The sequence below is a fragment of the Lonchura striata genome, chromosome 1A (assembly GCF_050655825.1).
Source record: "Lonchura striata isolate lonStrDom1 chromosome 1A, ASM5065582v1, whole genome shotgun sequence".
NCBI lineage: Eukaryota > Metazoa > Chordata > Aves > Passeriformes > Estrildidae > Lonchura > Lonchura striata.
This window is the reverse complement of record NC_140741.1, coordinates 72,749,493-72,768,564: the sequence shown is the minus strand read 5'-3', so window position 1 is coordinate 72,768,564 and position 19,072 is coordinate 72,749,493. Positions and strand designations below refer to the sequence as shown.

The window sequence follows — 19,072 nt, the reverse complement described above, 5'->3', positions numbered from 1 at the left end:
AAGAAGGGTTTGCAGTTTGGGCTGCCTTTGCCAATGTTTTCCTCCCAACCAGGAGCTGGATGCCAGGCAAGGAAGCAAACAGAACAACAGCACGGGATGGAAACAAAGTGCCAGTGAGTGTTTGCAGGCTGCTTCCAATGTCAGTCACCAGCATGATCTGGGGAAGGTTTCTGTGTGAAAACTGGCACGTGAGCAACCCTGGGAGAGAGCTGTGCAAAGCTCCTGGTACCTGTGAGCACAGGCTCAAGGCTCTGATTAATCCTTTCCATGGTTTCACACACACAGCTTTTGGATGCTCATACTCCTGTGTTGACTTTCTCTTCCTTTTCTGTTTTAAGAGTCACTTTCTCGAAGCTTGGGCAAAGAACAACACTCTGTTTACACAAATCCTGGCTTCAGCAAAATGAGAAGCAGCAGCAGAACTTGCAGCCAAGTGTTTTAACTTGGATCCACAAACATATGCATTAAAAAAGCCAAGAGCAGAACAGCTCTCCTGGCAAAGCCCTGGAAGGTGCTGCATACTTCACCTCCCTCCCAGGCTGTTGCAGAGCTCTTTGCAATTAAATTCAGTTAATAAGAGAAGAAACCAAAAGTTATATTCACCATATCACTTCCTTCAGAACAACGTGGAAGGATAAACAGAGACTAACCTGGAAAAGATGCCAAGAGAAAAATAAAAACTTGTCATGCTGGGAAAGCTAAACTGCTTCTTTTGTTCCCTCCATCCCTCCTTCCTTGTGTCTCCCTCTTTCCTTTGAGCTCTCCACCTCTGATGGGATACTGAGCCACATGCTGCTTCTGTGAAAAGCTCTGAGAGTCAACCAAGTAACATTTTTTGAGAGGAAACACATTTGAGGCAGGAAAAAAAAAGCTTAGTTAGCTCCACCCTGGCAGTGTAATAATCCTCACAGCTCTCCTTGGGGTGGAAAAGAAAAAAATGGAAAGGTTTCCCCAGTGCAGCAGCATGAGTACAAAACCAGCCTGGGCACAGGGGGCTGTTGAGCTGCAGGGTGGAGGTTCAGGAGGAAGATCTGAATCTTCAATAGGGCTTTAAAAAACAAATAATAAAATATGACTTTATGGCTGCTGGAGTTTAGAATATGTAAGACTCTACTGGTTGATGATGTTTAGATTATGTAAGAGTGAGGGGAAAGTCTAACTAAACTCTGCATTGCCTGTGCCAGTGCAACTGTGGCATCATTTTAAGGCAGGGATTCTTCCCAGGCCAAAACCTCCCCACAAGCTGAGCATCACTTGCTTAATTCACCTCATGTCCACCCAGGGTTTGGGTAAAGAGTCATGTGAGGAAAACGAGGGGTCCAGCAGGGCTCAGGGAGCCTTGGCAAGTAAAGGCTGGCAGGCACCAAAGTCTGGTGTCCAGCTGAGACAGCAAAAAAGAGACAGAGGCAACAACACTGGGATTCAAACTCTGATGTCAGGTGCTCAAGCAAGGGCAGCTCCATGGGGAACTCCAGGGAAGCAGCATCTTAGGAGGCCACCTGGTACTTCCAGCTGAATGCAGCCCTGCTCCACCTCAACCAGGTGGGACAAGAACCTCCTTGGAGCAGGTGCTCCTCACTGGTCCCTAAACTCTGCTCCAAAAGCTCATTCCCCAAAAACTCACAATGCCTGGTGGCCTCAACAGGCATCTGAAGTCCTTTCTTCAATTAAAAAGAAGGATAAAAGGAGAAATAAAAAAATCCAAACACGCATGCAGGGCCACAAGGACTTGGCTGTTCAAGAATACAAAAGTTCGAACATTGCCCTTTTCACTGCAAAAAGTTCTGCTGCTCCCCCTGCCTTTTTTTTTTTTTTTAATAACAAGTTCAGTGAAACTTTATCTCTTCCTGCCCTAGTGACCCTACTAAATAATCTGCTGTTAGCATGACTCAATTGAGTGGCTTTCAGCAGCTGAAGTTTTTTTTTTTTTTTTTTGCTACTGTTCTTTCATCGGTGCAAAAAAAAAAAAAAAAAAAAAAAAAAAGACTTGTAAAAAGCTTTCCTTTCTGAAAAGTATCACACTCCTGGAGATTAAAGAACAGCCGAGAAGTTGGTTACTTGTAGACAGGATCTGATTACACCCCAGGGTTTAACTGCGCTCGAGTTCAACGCGTAGCAGAGAGCTCAGCCGGGCTGGGGCTTCGAGTCCCCTCCTCCGAAAGGAAATGCAGCTCGAACAGTGCGGGGCGGAGGAGGGATGGAGGCCGTTCATTCCCCTTTAACTGCCCAAATCTGCCCTCAAACTTATCGCAGCTCCTGTTTCTAGAACATTACAAACTCGACCCCAAAGTTATAGACGCAGCATCGCATCTAAAACGACTCTTCTGTCTGGCTGTAACCATGAAAAACCTACAAATCATCACTGAGCCCAGCAGCATAAAGGGTTTTCCCACTATATCTTCCCCAGTTTGCTCACTCTGTTGACTAAAACTGTTTGTAGTCGGTTTTCATTGTGTTTCTCACTTTCCCCTTTTCCCTGTTACATGCAGATGCACGGGAGAAAACAACGCTCTTTTTTAATGGCAGGAAAATGTGATGGCGAGATCACAAACACTCTCCAGACACATCAGGTGGAGAAGCTGAAAACAATTTAGCCTCTTATTTAAGGGTAGAAAGATAAAATAAATCAAACAAAACTCTCCGGACAAATGCCAAAAGTTGCCACCTTTAAAATCCCGTCGCAGCAGCGCCGATGGCTGCAGCGGAGCCTCCAGCGACACTGAAATGCACCAAACAGTGCCTCCAACTTTCCCGGTGCTGCTGCCCAGGTTCTCCCAGCGGAGGTGCCACCCTCCCCTGACACATCTCCCTGCAGCGGGACACCCTGACCAGCCCTGCCCGCGCATCCCCGAGCAATCCCGAGCATCCCCCGAGCATCCCCCGAGCATCCCCCGAGCATCCCCCGCGCATCCTGGTACCTCAGCGCAGGGCGGCTCGGCTCGGATCAGCCCCTTTCGGCTCAGCTCGGCTCGGCTCAGTCCGGTTCGGCTCAGTTCAGCTCGGCTTGGCTTGAGCCCGGTCCCGCCCGGCGCAGCTCGGCTCGGCTCTGCCTGGCTCGGTTCAGCCCGGCTCGGCACAGCCCGGCTCGGCACAGCCCAGCCCAGCCCGGCTCTGCTGAGCTCCGCCCGGCACAGCCCGGCTCGGCACGGCACAGCCCAGCCCAGCCCAGCCCGGCTCTGCTGAGCTCCGCCCGGCACAGCCCGGCTCGGCACAGCCCAGCCCAGCCCAGCCCAGCCCAGCCCAGCCCAGCCCAGCCCAGCCCAGCCCGGCTCAGCGCTCCCGCCGCCCCCGCAAGGAAGCAGCGCTCTCCGGGCCGTCCGCAGCCACCACCGGGGCTGCCCTCGCCGCCCTTCCTCCTCCTCCTCCTCCTCCTCCTCCTCCTCCTCGGCACCACCCCCTCCCCGCCCCCGGTGCCCTCTCCGCTCGCCCATCCGAGCCCGGGGGCTGCGGTGCCCGTCCTGCACAGGAGCTGCCCCAGCGCTGGGTCCCGCTGCCGACAGGGAAGCTGGCTCCGGTGAAACTCTCCCAAAATAATGAAACAGGACAGCCTGGTTTTTGTCGTCCTGTTTCATTCAAATAGGACAGCCCGGCCCAGGCTGCAAAGATTTGTTGTCGTGGCTGGCAGGGGGGGATGCTGAGGGGTGCAGGGGGGATGTCTGCAAAGTCCTTTCCTCATTCACCCCTCACTGTGTTTTGTTCTTGGACATAGGTGTTAGGAACATCAATCTAGGTTGTTGTGTGGAAGAAGGATGGGCAGTACCTGTTTGGTGCACCCCTTTCAGGGGATGAGGGTGTCAAAAGTGAGTTTTGCTCAGGATATTCCCCAGGAGACCTTCTCAGCTCCACAGGAATCATGGTTTCCTCCTGTGCTGTCAGAAAAGGGGTGATGCTGGAGGCCATGGATGGGTGGATCTGGAGCAGGAAACTGGTCCAGGAACATGGGAGAGGAGCCACAAGAAGGAAAAGTCACCCCAGAAATGTGGTGGCAAGGGATGCTGGAGAAGACAGTGGGAAATTCCCCTATCTTCCAGGGCCACATCACCTCTGTGAGGCTCGTGGGCCTTGCTGACAGACAAACCAATATGATCACAGCTATAGCAAGGAGACCTAAAGGTGCCCTTCAGCTTCCTGGTGTACCTACAGAAAATATGAGGCCATGTTCAGCCACCTTCTGTAGCTCCAAAAGCTCCAGTGAAAAATCTCAAATAGTATTTCTCTAAAAGGCCAATGTACAGAACAGGTACCTGCCAGTTCTGTGAAAGATGTTTTGTTTGAGATCATCCAAATGAGGTATTAAGAAATTTTAGGGCCAGTAAGTGTTCACTTTGAGCAGGCTGGGATGGCCCTTTGAATATTATTGTGATTATTTTGTCCTTGATGCTAATCTCTAAAATGCAAATTATGCATTAAAATAAAAGGAGGCAAGGGAAAGGGAAAGGCTGCTGGGATCTTGGAAATGGGGAGAAATGAATTGCTTTAAAAAAGTGGTTCTTTCCTATTTTCTGAGACAATTAGGGCTGAGTGTAATACCTATTCCTGTCACTGTCAGGAGACAAGAAGACATTTAATGAGGCAGATGACTTTGCATTTTAATTGCTCACACCCCATTAACTTACACATCATCCTTCCTGTCTGCATCAGAGTCCATTATACCAGGCTGTTGATACCAAAAGTATATAAAAAGAATAGGTTCTTTCACCCCAGCTGAAGGCGAGCTGTAGATAATTAAAACTCCATGTATTCCCATCCCAAGCTTCAGTTTTCAACTCTTCTGCTTGCTGATGTTGTTGTTGAAATTTGCACAGGAACATGATGTTTAGAGGACCATATCTACCTGCACTTAGGCTAGGTGCAAGTTTTGGGTGGGTGCTGGCATATCCCCATCTGGGATGCAGCCCCATGGTCTGCCCCCCATTCCCTGACCCCATTGCTTCACTCACACAGGTCAGATCCCATCCCTGGAAATGCTGAAGACAAGGTTGGATGGGGCTCTGAGTAAGCTGGTCTAGTAGAAGGTGTCCCTGACCATGGCAGGGGGTTGGAATGAGGTGATTTTTAAGGGCCTTTCCAGCCCAAACCATCCTAGAATTCTGTGATTCTGTGATCTGGGGGTCAGAGCATGACACAGGAGGTGGATCACTTTGGAGGACACACATGAGGATCACTTTGCCTATAGGAACTTGGCAGATGTGCAAATATTTAGGCTCAGGGTTACTGTCCATGTATCACACACAAAGCAGTGCACCAGGCCACGTTCCTCCAGTCTGGCAGAAGGTTTGAGCCTGCATCCTCCCCCAGCAAAACATTTGACTGTGCAACAGCAAGATCTCAGATCAGGGAAAACTGTTGGTGTGTCAAGCCAAGGATTCCAACATCTGCTGCAAGGGAAAATAAATCAGCACGAGCCCTTTCTGAAGGAGCATTCACCCATCTTGTCACTCCAGACCTCTGGTGAGGTCCATAACCTGCCTGCCACAACCTGTCCCCAACTTGTCCTTCACTGCCCTTCATGTGTTGGAATCTGTGCTATTGATGATTCCCAGATTGTAGAAAGTCTCTGTCTTTCAGCCCCGCTGCCAAAGCAGAAGCCATAATTGGTCTGTGCTGGTTCCAAGGTTGTTTATTCTGTTTCTCTCTCACATGTTCTGCTGCCCTGCCCAGCTCTGTCCTGCAGGGCAGCGTGTGGGGCTCTGCCCTCAGTGGGATGTTACAAACATTCAATACCAGAAACTCCCTGGGCTGGATTTACAAGAACGTGCCAATATCTGTCACCTACGTTGGACAGTGTGTCCCCAGCCTGAACCAACAGAAAAATGCCAACACCACAGTGACACATGGAGGGCATGGAGAAGGAGAAAAAGGACAAGACACACCCAATTTCCTCCATCTTGTCCCCTTTGGACCCCTCATCTAGAATCCTAAAATTTTCCTTTTGCACCCGTGCCACACTTAATTATTACTTATGATAAACACTCAGAGCTTGTAATTCATGCTGTAAGATTGAAAACTCTTTTCCATGGCCAGAGATCACAGACAGTGTCTCTGGGGGCTCTGTCCAGGGGGGTTCCTGACCCCTGCCAGGGTCCCAGACCTTCCAGGGCAGCCAGAGGGAAGCCCTGGGTTCCAACATTGATGTGTAACCTAAACCTTCCTTGCTGGGATTGAAGCCCATTTCTTGTTATGGGATCACAGAACCAGAGCATGGTTTGGACTGGAAAGGATTTTTTAAGGCTGTCAAGTCCACACCCCCTGCAATGAGCAGGGATGTCTTCAACTCCATCCTGTCTACAAGGGTTTCAGAGAATACATTCTTCACTTCTTTCCACTTCTTTTTTATTTTTTTTTTTTTCCACATCAGCTTTTTATCATAATTAAAAGCTCTGTGGTCTGGGAGGCAGCTGCCATATTAATTACCCAGACTCAGGATAATTACCTAGCTGACACAGAGCTTCCACGGAAGCACACAACGACTGCTGAGCACTGTTATTGTCATTTAACTTGACTCCACAACAAATCAGGTGCCACCTTCTACAACAGACGAGGCCACTCCTGTGGGTGGAGGTATCTGGAAACCAAAAGCCCTTAAAGCTGCATCTTTCTGGTGGAAAATATCACCACAAGCCATCGTGTTTTCTTTCCTGTATTTGAAAACCACCCACATTTTCAGTAAGATAAAGAAAAAAAAAATCCAAAACTGATAGAGCATTTCGCCTGGACAGTGGGCCTTTCTGAAGAGTTTAATTCTCAAAATATTTGGTCTCCGTTGTTTGTTTTTTTAAGGGTAGTTGTTTGTAATTCATTGTTAATTTAGAGAAGGAGGTGGAACAAGGGAACATAGTTAATAACTGCTGTGAAAGCAGATATATTATTCTTCTTGGTGTGTACTTTGAATTCATTGAAGTGAATAAATTAATGTGTTTGAAAAATAAAGAAAAAAATATAGCAGGTCATTTTCAGAGTTTTTGTATTTTTGTATTTTTTTTTTTTCTTTTCACCCTCAAAGGTTTCTACTTCTTCCACAAGAGTGCACTGCATGTTACCATGAGGTTTAATTCACATTTCAGTCTCTTCTAGCAGTGACTAAAAAAAACTGCTTAGAAAGGAGCGGAGAGGTCACTTCATCCCTTTTGTCATCCAGCACTTCCCAAACCCCCTGTTCCCATGAGATGTCTGCCCAGCTGGAGGTTACACAACTCCAGCTCGGGGGTTCCCTGGCCTGCCCAGAAGAGGACAGGAAATGAAGTGAGCAAATCAATCTGCTTGCAAAATGCTGTGTGACCATGCCCATCTGCCAGGTTTCACCAGAAAATGTTGACTAAATCTTCCTACGGGGTCCAGCCTGGCTTGACTTCCTTGGAAGTCCTTGACTGGAGATATGTGTTGTCCCTTTCAAGCTATAAAAAGAAATAAATCAACTGTGGTGCTGGTGTTAAAAAAAATCCTTCAGGTTGTTATTCTCATGCCAAGGATCAGCTGAGCAAATGGTGCTAAAAAGTTTGCTCATCTCTGATTTTAGAAAGTTTTGAAGCTTTTTATCTGTCATTTTGGGCTCAGTACTCTGGTTTGTCAGCAGCACTCAAACTAATTGGTTTAAGGAGGTGTATAAAACGCATTTTAGGGCGCAGGTTGAGGGAGGCAAAGCCTCTGCCTGCCTTCACCTGCTGGTTTCCACACTCTGCCTGTCTCCTCCCTCCCCACTTCAGGCTATGGCTCCTCACTCTGCTGACTCAACCCATCACCTCAATGCTCTCAGCCACGGCAGCACAACAGCCTGAATGTAAGAAACACAAGCAAAGCAAAACTGAAAAAGAAAATAAAAAACACCCCATGAAAAGAAAACAAAACAAAAAAAAAATGGGGTTGCCCTTTGCCTGTAAGAGGCATCATTTTCACAGGAAATGGCCACATGAAGGGCTGAGTGATCAGAGTGATGGGGGGAAAAAGCTGGAGGGGTGGGAGTGGGTGAAAACTTCCCCATTTCTAAAAGGTTCAGGGTGTGTGAGCACTCCAGGTGACATGGCATGAGGGGTGAGCTGCTTTGGAACTGCTGGAAAAATGCAAAGTCACTTGTGATTGAAAGCTCCTCTCCTGTCCCAGAGAACAGTCTCCCACTGTTGGTGTGAAAACATCTCTGCTCTGATTCCTGCAGAGACACAACCCCTAAAAATTCTCCCTGAAATGGGGACCATGGAAAGCCACTCCAAGCATTATTCCTGACCACAGCTGGAGACAAAGTGCCTGGTCCTGGAGGGCTGCAGGACCATTTCTGTCTCTCTTGGTGACATTAACTAATAACACAGGGAAATCTGAAGCAAAATCAACAGATAAAAATCAGCTTAGAAATCACAGAGACACAGAATGTCTGAGCTGGGAAGGCACCTCTGGAAGGGACCTTGTCCAACCTCTTTGCTCAAGCAGGGCCACAGAGATCTGATTGCCCAGCACCATGTCCAGGCAGCTTCTGAATGCTTCCAAGGATGGAGAATCCATCTGAATGACATTGGGATCTTTTTGTTATGTGTTTATACATCCTCTGTTTTGTCAATTAAAAGACCTTTTGGTTGGTTTCATTTGGAATCAGTAGAAGGCATTGCCCAGGGAGGTCACAGAGGTTAAGAGATCAGCAAGGTTTCCAGTATGCTTACATTTATCTCTGTTATCCTTTTTACCACTCTAGAGGGTACTCTAAAAGCAAAATGACTGTGAGGCTGATTTTTTTTTTTTTTTAATTTTCAGTTTTATATTTGGATGTCTGAAATTTGTTCCTTTCTGCTGACAGCTCATGCCATGGGGTTCTCTCATGACCAAAGTGCCCAGATTGAATCTGCAGCATCTAAATCTGAAATAAATCTGGAATCCGAAATGAACATCATGGCTGGAAGATGCTGCTGATGCTTGCAGAGGTGGGACAGAGGTTCTTGGAGTCACCTGCTTCAAACTAAAAGCTGCTAAGGGCTCTTGCATTTGATGTAGTGAGTGTGCACTCACAAGAGGTTTAAAAACTCTTCCCAGGAATCCAACTTTTTTTTTTTTTTTTTTTGTTTAATCTGTACAATTTCAGCTGACACACAGTTGAAAGAGTTTTCCAGAAAGAGCAGTAAGACACCAAATTTGGATCTTAGATGCCTGCACATCTCAAGTAATGTGAGGAGGTGGGAGGTTTTGCCTGATAACTTTGATTTTGGGCTATACACTATAGAAAATCAAAGCAGTTTATCACTCATAACTGGGAAGTGCTGAATGTCCAATACAGAAACCTCTTGTGCTGGGTCCTAAAAGGGACCTTTTTTTGCTATTGATGTTTGCTTCTAACAGCAAAAAGTCTCGATGGGGAAAGTCAGAGACAACAAGATGTTTAAGGCAGGACCAAAGGTTTTCACATCCACTATATTAATATCTCCTAGTTTTTAATGCATTTTTCTTTACTGAAAAGGATCACCCTTCCCTCTTTTATAGACAAGGGATCAAAGGCCTGGGACACAGAAGGGCAGTGTCTGGCTCTTGGGTAATCAGGCATACCTTATAAGTCCCAGGACATTTTATTTCCAGGTACCTTTTGCATTTGGACACATCTGTGAGATGTGTGGTGAGACCTGACAGGTCAGGCCTGATGGGACAAATGTGGAGACTTGTCCCACTGGAGAGTCTTTCCTCAGATTATTGCATAAGTAAATGACAGAATCCCAGAATGGTTTGGGTTGGGTTGGAAAGGACCTTAAAGATCTTCCAAACCCCTCTGCCATGGGCAGGAACACCTTCCACTATCCCAGGTTGCTCCAAGCCCCATCAAGCCTGGCCTTGAACACTTTCAGGGATGGGGCAGCTTCTCTAGGAACTTGTGCCAGGGCCTCAACACCCTCTGCTTAAAGAATGAGGGAAACTGCTGCAGATGGTGAAGATTTGGGCAAATGAAGAGCTGATTCAGCAAGGGGAAAGCTTGGGGAGATGTAGGAGCTGGTAGCTGTACACACAGCACTGATGAAGATGTGAGCACCAAACCAGCCCCTTCACCAAAATGGGATCAGGTGCTTTAGAGGCTTTTGCACTCTCAGTAGTGCTTTTTCCAAGAAAGGCTTTAAGACAAGTCATCAGTAATTTAGGAAATGGGTCTGTGAAACAGAGACAGAGTTTGAAAGGTGCTAACCCTGACTCAGCCCATTCTGCCTCCCCCCAACCCAGGGTGCTGAGCAGCCCCTTGCCCCACTCCCATCCCTCTCCCCCTCTGTGTGCTGCAAAATGAGCTTTGATCTGGCCCCTCTGCTGCTTTGCCAGTGCCACCCCCCAGCTAGGACCAGCCACGCCAACCCCAGCCCTTCCTGCGAGTTTTGCCTCTCCTCTGTAACCCACCACGGGCAGCTGAGCACCAGAGATGATCGGTGAGGGTGCTGGTTTTATTTCTCTGAATTCTCTCTGCGTTTCTCACATGAGCTCATTAATTCTTGTGAAGTGCCCTGTTCACAAGAAGTGAAGGCATTGCCAGTCTTGTTTCCCAGTGAAATTGTGCTAATCATGGCTTATTTGGTTGGGTACTGTTGTCTGCACGCTCCGAGGTTTCCCAGAAATCATCCCCCTCCGCTGCAGGGTTAATGTAAGTCAGGGTGAGCAGAGGCTGCTGACGGTAACTTTTCAGACCTGACCTCTGTGGTGAATATTTTGGGTGAGGAGTGGGTTTGCTGGCTTGCTTTTTCTTAGTGGTTAAGGTGAAAGGTCAGAATGTTGTCTCGGTGCTATGAAAATGTCTGATGTGAGAGCATTTACCATCAGGGCTGGCTGGTGGAAACACATCAGGGTCTGGTTAAAGGAACCATTGTCACATCACTGCCACACATTTTAATCGATCCTGTGACCCTGCATTAATTGATTCTGTGATTCTGTGTTGACAAGGTGGTGATTGGTGGTCATAAGATGGACTTGATTATCTCAGAGGTCTTTTACAACCTAAGTGGTTCTGTTGTTCTGTGATCCTTTCTATTATGTCCGTAAAATTCTCCAAATGATGACTTGCCACTGTAACCTCAGTTCCCTGGAAGACACTGGGTGTCCAGGAGACTTTTCCCATCAATGATCTCAGCTTTGGGACACACAGAAAGAGACGAAACGGACTCAATTTTCAGCAGTATGGAAATGAACAAAATCAGATGTTAAATGTGTTAAATGTGTCACCTTCCCTCTGAAAACCAAGTGCCCTCAAACCAGCTCTGGGCCCTCAGAGGTAGATGCTCCAGAATTCTCAGGCTCAGGAGGAGACACTTGGGGCAATGTCCTGAGCAGTTCCAGCTTTAGGAGGGTATACCTGAAGTTAAAATAAGCAATGATCTTCTCACTCTGTCACTGTCCACAGCCAACTAGTAACCCACCTAGGTGCCCAAGTGTCTGCAGCATTGCTAGCTGCAGTAGAAATGGGATTTTGGCAAAGGTAAAAATAAATGGGAGGTCTCCAGGCATTTCATGGCTGTGGTGCTCACTGTTTCTATTTTCCTACAAATGGCTGGAGGCCATTCCATCAACCCCTTTGAAACATAGCTTGGTGTGACACTCATGTCCACTCTGGCCAAGGGACATTGCAGTATGGGCAGAAGCATTGGAACCTCCACATTCCCGTTAGGAGACCAGGGGAAAAAAGGGAAATGAATTAAGGACAGATTATTGCTGTAGGTGGCCTCCAGTACCCCGTGTAAGCCATGGGAAGAGCAGAGGGCTGTGAGGGAGGCACAGAAAGAGCTCCTGTCAGGAGGTGAGGGTTTGGGGCAGCACACAGTGGGGTCACTGCCGTGGGCAGCTGTGAACACAGAGGATGTCACCTCACTCAGGGTGGTTTCGGGGATGCTGGTGCTGCTGCCCTCAGTTCAGTGCAGAAATACCTGAGCTCAGCTGAAAGGAGCTCAGGGAGCTGCTCTGGGACACTACAGATCTGGAGGAAGGGCTGGGTGATCATTGGTATCTGTGCATTGCATCACCATCTTTGTGTATCATCCTTGACACTACAGCAACGAAAATGCAGCTTTGGGATAACCTAACTAGTTAGGTTATCAAGTACTCTGGACCCCTGGCATGAAAAACATCCTGGGCTGCTTCAGTGAAAGCTGGACTTGATGGGCTTGGAGGTATTTCCAGCCTTAATGATTCTCTGTCCCTCAGTGCTCCTGTTGTATGTTGGTAACAAATGAAAACCATGGTACTGCTGCATTATCTTCTCTTTCTGGAGAAGGTCAGGACCTGAAGGGTGAAAATATCCCAGAGCATCCTTCCTATAGGAGATCTCCTAGCTGTGCTCTAGGGGCCTCACACATTTACCCCAAGCACACAGTCCCGAAGCTTTCATTTATTATTAAAAGTAGGTCATGACAGTGTCAGCTCAGGCTGTTTTGTCTTGGTGGATGTGAACATTTTGCTTTCCAGACAATGACAGACACATCTTTGTATGAATCATTTTTTAACCTCCAGCTTTGTCTGATTCTTCGAGAGAGCTCACGGAGAGGATTAGGTGGCTGAAAGCCTGCTTGGCAGTGCCTGCTAATGAGAGGAGAAACAAAAGATGGAGAGGAAAAACAAAACTACAATCTGTTTTCTTGCTTTCTGATCCCAAGTGGTTGATCCTATGATTTCCTTCAGGAGGCATAAGAAAAAGCTCAAACATGTCCTGAAATTAAATGACTGGATTATAGAGGGTTCCCCACACAGAAGTTGAGTGCAGCACTCCAGTTGTACCTGAAATCTATTTTGAAGGCTCGAGTGGGACTTTGGTGATAAGAAGGCTTTGTATTTTATCTTCCAGTACAGCCTTGCAGATTTGGACTTAATCTGGGTGTTGTGTAAGGCATCAAGGTGCTGTAGCACTAAATGTAACAATTGAAACCAGCAATTCTTTACATTGCTGTCTCTGCTTTGCACTCAAATGCTCTTATAATTTGTGAGCACTCTTCTGTGCACAGTAGCATTTGTCAAAAGTCCTTTTCCAGGTGAGGGAATGCAGGGCTCCAGTTATTAACAGTGAAAGAGACTTAATTCTCTTGATGTCCCAGAGTGTATAAGGCTGCAGAGCCAGGGGAACAGGGGAACAGTGCAGCCACAAAAAATGATTTTGAAAGGTCACCTCACATAACTCAGAAAGTCAGGTCGTATCCACCAGCCCTAGGAAAGGCAGGGTCTTGTTTAATATTCATTGTGGGTTTTGCCTAAAAGTCAGTGAATGTTTAAAAATGTCAATGCACAAACTCCTAATTCCTTTTATTTCTTATGCCCTTGCACGTTCTGTAATGGGGAATCAGCTCTGTATTGCAATTGGAAGGTCATGAGGTGCACAGGGCCTTGACTTTTTGTAATGTCACTACACTTAGCACTGGGTATGAAGACTATGCATCTGTTTTTGTAATTTCATTCCAGTGATGTGCCTTTCTTCCCTCAGTTCTTTTGATTTGGATCTCTGAGCTCTTTGGGGCAGCAATTTTCACTTCTACAGGGCTGGACACATCCTAGCATGAGGGATTTTAACCAAGGTGCTGGTGAAATATGAATGCTAAATAATAACTGTGATCCTAAGGCAGTATGTATTGCCTTTAGGAGTTACATCTTTTCCTTCTGAAATTCATGTAGAATTCCACTTCCATGAAGAACTGCCAGTCAGATTCAGATCCATCTTGTCAGGAAGGTGAAGTCAAAGAGGCAGCTGCTTGTAAATCAGAGAAAATTCATTGACTTGAGGAGGTTTGTGCTCATTTAAACCACAGCATGAACATCTCCAGTCATTTTAGAATCTGGATCAAGAGGAATACTTGTATGAGCTTACTTTCCAGTGCCACTGGAAGGGTTTATTTTGTTTGAGACTGGGGACATAAAGAATGTGCTGGAACAAAAAGTTACATGGACTGGTTTGTGTTTGAGGTTTGCTGGAAGAGTAAGTTAAGAGCTTAATTTAAGCATGAGATCTTAATTTAAGAGTTTAGGTCAAGAGTTTAATTTAAGAGTAAAAACCATGCTTTTTAACAGCCAGAAAACTGAATACTGAAACCATTGTGCATTAATCTAGAGGCATACAAGTAACAAACCCCAAGGTATTTATACATGCAAATCCATATTCATATACAGAGTCACTTAGGTTGGAGAAACACTTTTTAAATCATCAAGTCCAGTAACCCTAACACTACCAAACCACATCCCCCTGCACTCTGCAGAAATGTTTAAATGCAGGGATGTAGCAAGGGCATAATCAATGTAGGGTATCAGAAGATCCTACAGATGTCCACCCCTAGACAACTCAGGGTAGGATCACAGGTGTCTGCATCTAAAACCAAGGAGAGAGCCTTGTCACCTGCAGCAGCAGGGCAAGCAGGAGGTGACAGCAAGTTAGAGATGTCCAGATGATAAAAGAGAATTGCAGGAACAGAACAGTCTTGTGCCCCATCTGCCCATGCATGTGTTTATTTGCATTCTCCACTGCTCTCACTGTTAATTTTGCAAATGTTCTTGTTGTAAATGCAGGTGAACCCAATGGGAAGAAATGATGTTGTCTGACTCAATTCAGAAGGCTGAATTATTTCTTTATTATAACTATGCAAAAATACATCAATATACTATATAAAAGGGGGATACTAAAACTACATAGTACTTTCTTTAACTCAAGTCGTGACCCTCTCTGAGGGTCCAGCCCCAGGTGGGTTGGATTGGCCATCAGCTCAAACAATCCTCACCAGAATCCAACCAAGCAATCACCCCAGGGAAACAATTCTCCAAACACATTCCACATGGGAAAAACAAGGAGCAGAAATAGAAATTGTTTTCTCTTTCATTTCTCTCTGTGCATCTCTATGAAAAACCCTGAGAGGGAGAGAAATGTGCTTGCCACAGTTCTCAATGCATTTGCCCAGATTTTGAAAGCCAGGGGGGATGTGCTGTGCCATGGCAGTGACACAGAGCCAGGGGAGCTGTTCCAGGCTGTTATTCCTGTGCAGACATTTCCCCCCTCTATAATGTGAAAGAATTGTGGAAGTGATGGACTGACTTTTTCATGCTTAAACCTGTAGTCCTTGCTCTAGTGTCTCAGCACAGTGTCTGAGTCAGCTCCAGTCCCTCAGCTGAGGAATCTGGTGGACACAAAGGAAAATGAGGAAAAATGCAGAGATGGGCACAGCCATGTGCTGCTAGAGATGATGCAGGAGACATTTCAGAAGGTGAGAGTCTGCTTTTGAGGAGATAATCTAGAAGATGTGGAGCAGGAGGTGAAGAGGACCAACAGCTATAGCTTTAATTCAGGTTGGAGTCGCAGAGCTATTTTCTTCCCACTTGAACTGGGCTGATGTAATTTTGCTTTTGCTGTTCCTGCAGCGGTCTGTGAGGCTGTGGAGGAGGTGGCTGCTCTTGTCTCACCAGCCCAAGTGTCCCAGACAGAGAGTGGTTTGGGTTGGAAGGGACCTTAAACACCATTCTGTTCCAACCCCCTGCCATGGGCAGGGACAACTTTTACTATCCCAGATTGCTCCAAGCTCTGTCCAGCCTGGATGGGGAAGCCACAGCTTCTCTGGGAAACCTGTGCCACAGCCTCACCAACCTCAAAGTAAATAATTTCTTCCTAATATCAGGTCTAAGCCTGTAATTTTTCAGTTTGAAGCTTTCAGTTGTGCCTTGTTCTATCACTGCAAGTCCTTGTCAAAAGTCCCTCTCCTGTTCTCTGCATTCCTTGCAGCTGAGGTGGCACTGTCTCTCCAGCTGACTGAAGAGAAGGCTGTCACCTGCACATTTGTGCCACTGACTTACACTGCCACACCTTTCAGCAGCCACAGCCTGGATGTGACCTTCCTCCTCCAGCCCAAACCTTGAGGCATCACTTTGATTATTGCACAGGTTTGTTTGCCTGCTTTTCCTCAGGCTGCTGTACTAAACCCACTAGCAAGAGCTTTTACCGCTTGCCCAAATCAAATGCAAGCTCCCTGTGAGCAGTTTGTCCCCTCTGGGCAGGGCTCTGGTTTTCTCTTTGTGTGGTATCTGCAGTGCAAGGGCAGAAAGGGGAACTGATGACTTGTGATGGGCACTGGGCAGGATAATAAGCAGAAGATGATGACACATGTGAGGCTGAAGGGAAGGCAGGAAGTGCTTGTTTGGAGATGAGTGGGTTTGATTCTAACTCATGTGACCTATGACCACGTTGGCCTGAGGGCAGGTTTGGGAGTCCAGGGCTTCCCTCAGGCTGCCCTGGCAGGTCTGGGACCCTGGCAGGGGTCAGGAACCCCCCTAGACAGAGCCCCCAGAGACACTGTCTGTGATCTCTGGCCATGGAAAAGAGTTTTCAATCTTACAGGATGAATTACCAGCTCTGAGTGTTTGATAGAAGTCATAATTAAGTGTGGCACGGGTGCAAAAGTAAAATTTTAGGATTCTAGATGAGGGGTCCAAAGGGGACAAGATGGAGGAAATTGGGTGTGCCTTGTCCTTTTTCTCCTTCTTCATGCCCTCCATGTGTCACTGTGGTGTTGGCATTTTTCTGTTGGTTCAGGCTGGGGACACACTGTCCAACGTAGGTGACAGATATTGGCACGTTCTTGTAAATCCAGCCCAGGGAGTTTCTGGTATTTAATGTTTGTCACATCCCACTGAGGGCAGAGCCCCACACGCTGCCGTGCAGGACAGAGCTGGGCAGGGCAGCAGAACATGTGAGAGATCAACAGAATAAACAACCTTGGAACCAGCACAGACCAATTATGGCTTCTGCTTTGGCAGCGGGGCTGACAGACAGAGACTTTCTACAATCTGGGAATCATCAATAGCACAGATTCTGACAGGCAGGCAGCAGCATCCTAGGGCAGTGAGCACACTGAAACCCACAGCAGAACAGCAAGGGATGACCAGGATATCTCTGTCCAACCTGCCAGACGTGCATTGGTGTGCCAACCAATCTTCCAAAGCAGCTCAGAGATCAAACTGCAGACCACAGGAAAGCCAAAGGGATCATTTACATATGTGTATGTGAGTGTGTGTGTGTGTGTGACTTTCACTTTGAATCCTTCTGCTCTCAATTTGGCACAAAGAGAAGAACAGAAAAGCCTCTGCTCAACCCAGCGGGGCAGATGAAGTGAAAATTCAAGATCATCAACTGCAAAATAAAGGAGCTTAATGTCTGTCTCCTGGTGGAGAGTGTGTCAGCCATGACATCAGTATTTTTGGAGTGCCAGCCAACAACATTGTCACAGTCACAAAATGCTTTGGGTTTGAAGGGACCTTAAAGATCATCTGGTTCCAGCTTTCTGCTTTGGGCAGGGACACCTTCCACAAGAGCAGGGGGCTCAGGACCCCATTGAACCAACCAGCATCTGGGACACACTTGCTTCTGGTAGGTGCCTCAGAGATTATAACAATTCAGGCAACATCCTTGACATTATTCAGAGGTAGTTACCATGCAGGGAGTTTCAGTTTCACTGTGATCACTTTATCTGAATACAAATCTGAACCCTCTGTACATCTTCAGGACATGAGAATGTCTTACCACCTAATCATGTTTTTCTCAGATTTTTTTTTTTTTCACTGACAGTCTGTTGGTTTATTGCTTCCTAGGATGGAGGAAGAGTGATTTGGGTTTGCCCTTTGCTGTCATGGATCTGAGAGTCAACACTGTTATCAGGGTCACTGTGACATGTGAATAGCCCCCAGCTCCAAAGAGGAATCTCATCCTAAAAGAGCTTTTTTACAGTCTGCATCACTAACTGGGAAGCTGGCAGCTGCTGAAGCTGGACCTGCAAACCCACAAGTTTCCTGGAAATAGATTGGATCAAGAAATATTCCTGGGATCACAGCAGTAGTAGCCTGGGTTTGGTCACTCCCAGATGATCATCAAATTCTTTCTGGTGTACATAGGATTATATGCAAGAATTCCCTATTACAGATGAAATTAGGCTCCAGTATGGAGTGACATCCCAGAAGGTGTATAAAGGATTCAGATTTCATCACTGATGGAAAATTATCTGGAAAATTTTATTAAATCCTTGCTGTAAAATCCTCAGAGTCCCACCCCTGAAAACATTGAGCAGATGAGCTGTCTCTCCTCTGAGCATGGAAAAGCCAACCTTTCCAGTGGCAATTTGTCATTGGAGTTTGTGTGCAGTTTCTTTGTTTTTATTCACCCAGATGGGAAAAAAAAAACAAAAAACAAACCAGAAGAAAGTTATTGATTTTTAAACTAATCCTTTCTGTCAATACAAACCAAGAAGGTTTTGACTTCAAACAATTTATAGAGGTTTGCACACCTCATTTCAAGTATCATGCCATGATCCTGCCTCCACACTGCAAGTTATTTAATTAGACACATTAATCCACTAAGTGATGGCAAAATGTTTAGTAATGATGTCTAACCAGGGCATTTCAAGGGAATTTTGTTGTTTAATTAGGAGATAATTGATGATAGTGCAGAGAGTACCTGGATATAAAAGGCTCCTGCATGTCAATTGGGCTTGTGCTGAGCTCAATGGCTGTTAAATGCTGCTCATATTACTTGCATTATTATGGTACATAGATTTAAGAGTGGCCATTATTCACCAAAAAAAAAGAAAAAAAAAGATTAAAACATTAGCATTTCTTTAGATCTGGCTAATTAGACATAGGGGTAATGAAATGTATGTGGAATGAGTGGAAAGGTGCTGAATTAACCAGCTGGCATGGAATTAGCCACTGTGATGGCACTGGCTGAGGAATCAGCTCCATGAAGGACCTTGGACATGGAACTGCTGAGGATTTACCTTTGTGCTGCTGTGAATGTAGCCCTGATTTAGGCACCTGAATACTCGTGTGGATGTGGGCTGTGGAGTCCAGATCAGTCCTTGGTGCTGATCTCCATGGCTGTGGCACGGCTGAGATGGCAGTGCCTGTCAAAGCCAAGGTCATCTTTTAGTCATTTCCACCATGGAAATAATTTTGGGTGAGCTAAGCCCACCCAAAATCAATGCCTGCCCTTGTGAGGGAAGGTCAGCTGTTGACCCCTGAGGTCTGGAGATTTGGGAAAGGAAGGTGACAGAGCCACAGCAGTGGGCTCTCAATGGGAAAAATACCTGTTACAGGCTTGGCTGAGAGCAAGGAACTCAAGGGATTCCAT

The 19,072-nt window shown here is 46.5% G+C and overlaps 1 protein-coding gene across 1 annotated transcript in view; it reads right to left on the bottom strand.

The window, feature by feature from the left end:
- The window catches only part of PRKCQ (protein kinase C theta), a 55,319-nt gene extending 51,963 nt beyond the window's left edge, over positions 1-3,356 (bottom strand). Inside the window, exon 1 of the mRNA XM_021530938.3 lies at positions 2,919-3,356. The gene's annotated coding sequence lies outside the window, so the exon portion shown is untranslated. The remainder of the gene's footprint in view (positions 1-2,918) is intronic.
- Between the last annotated feature and the right edge of the window lie 15,716 nt (positions 3,357-19,072).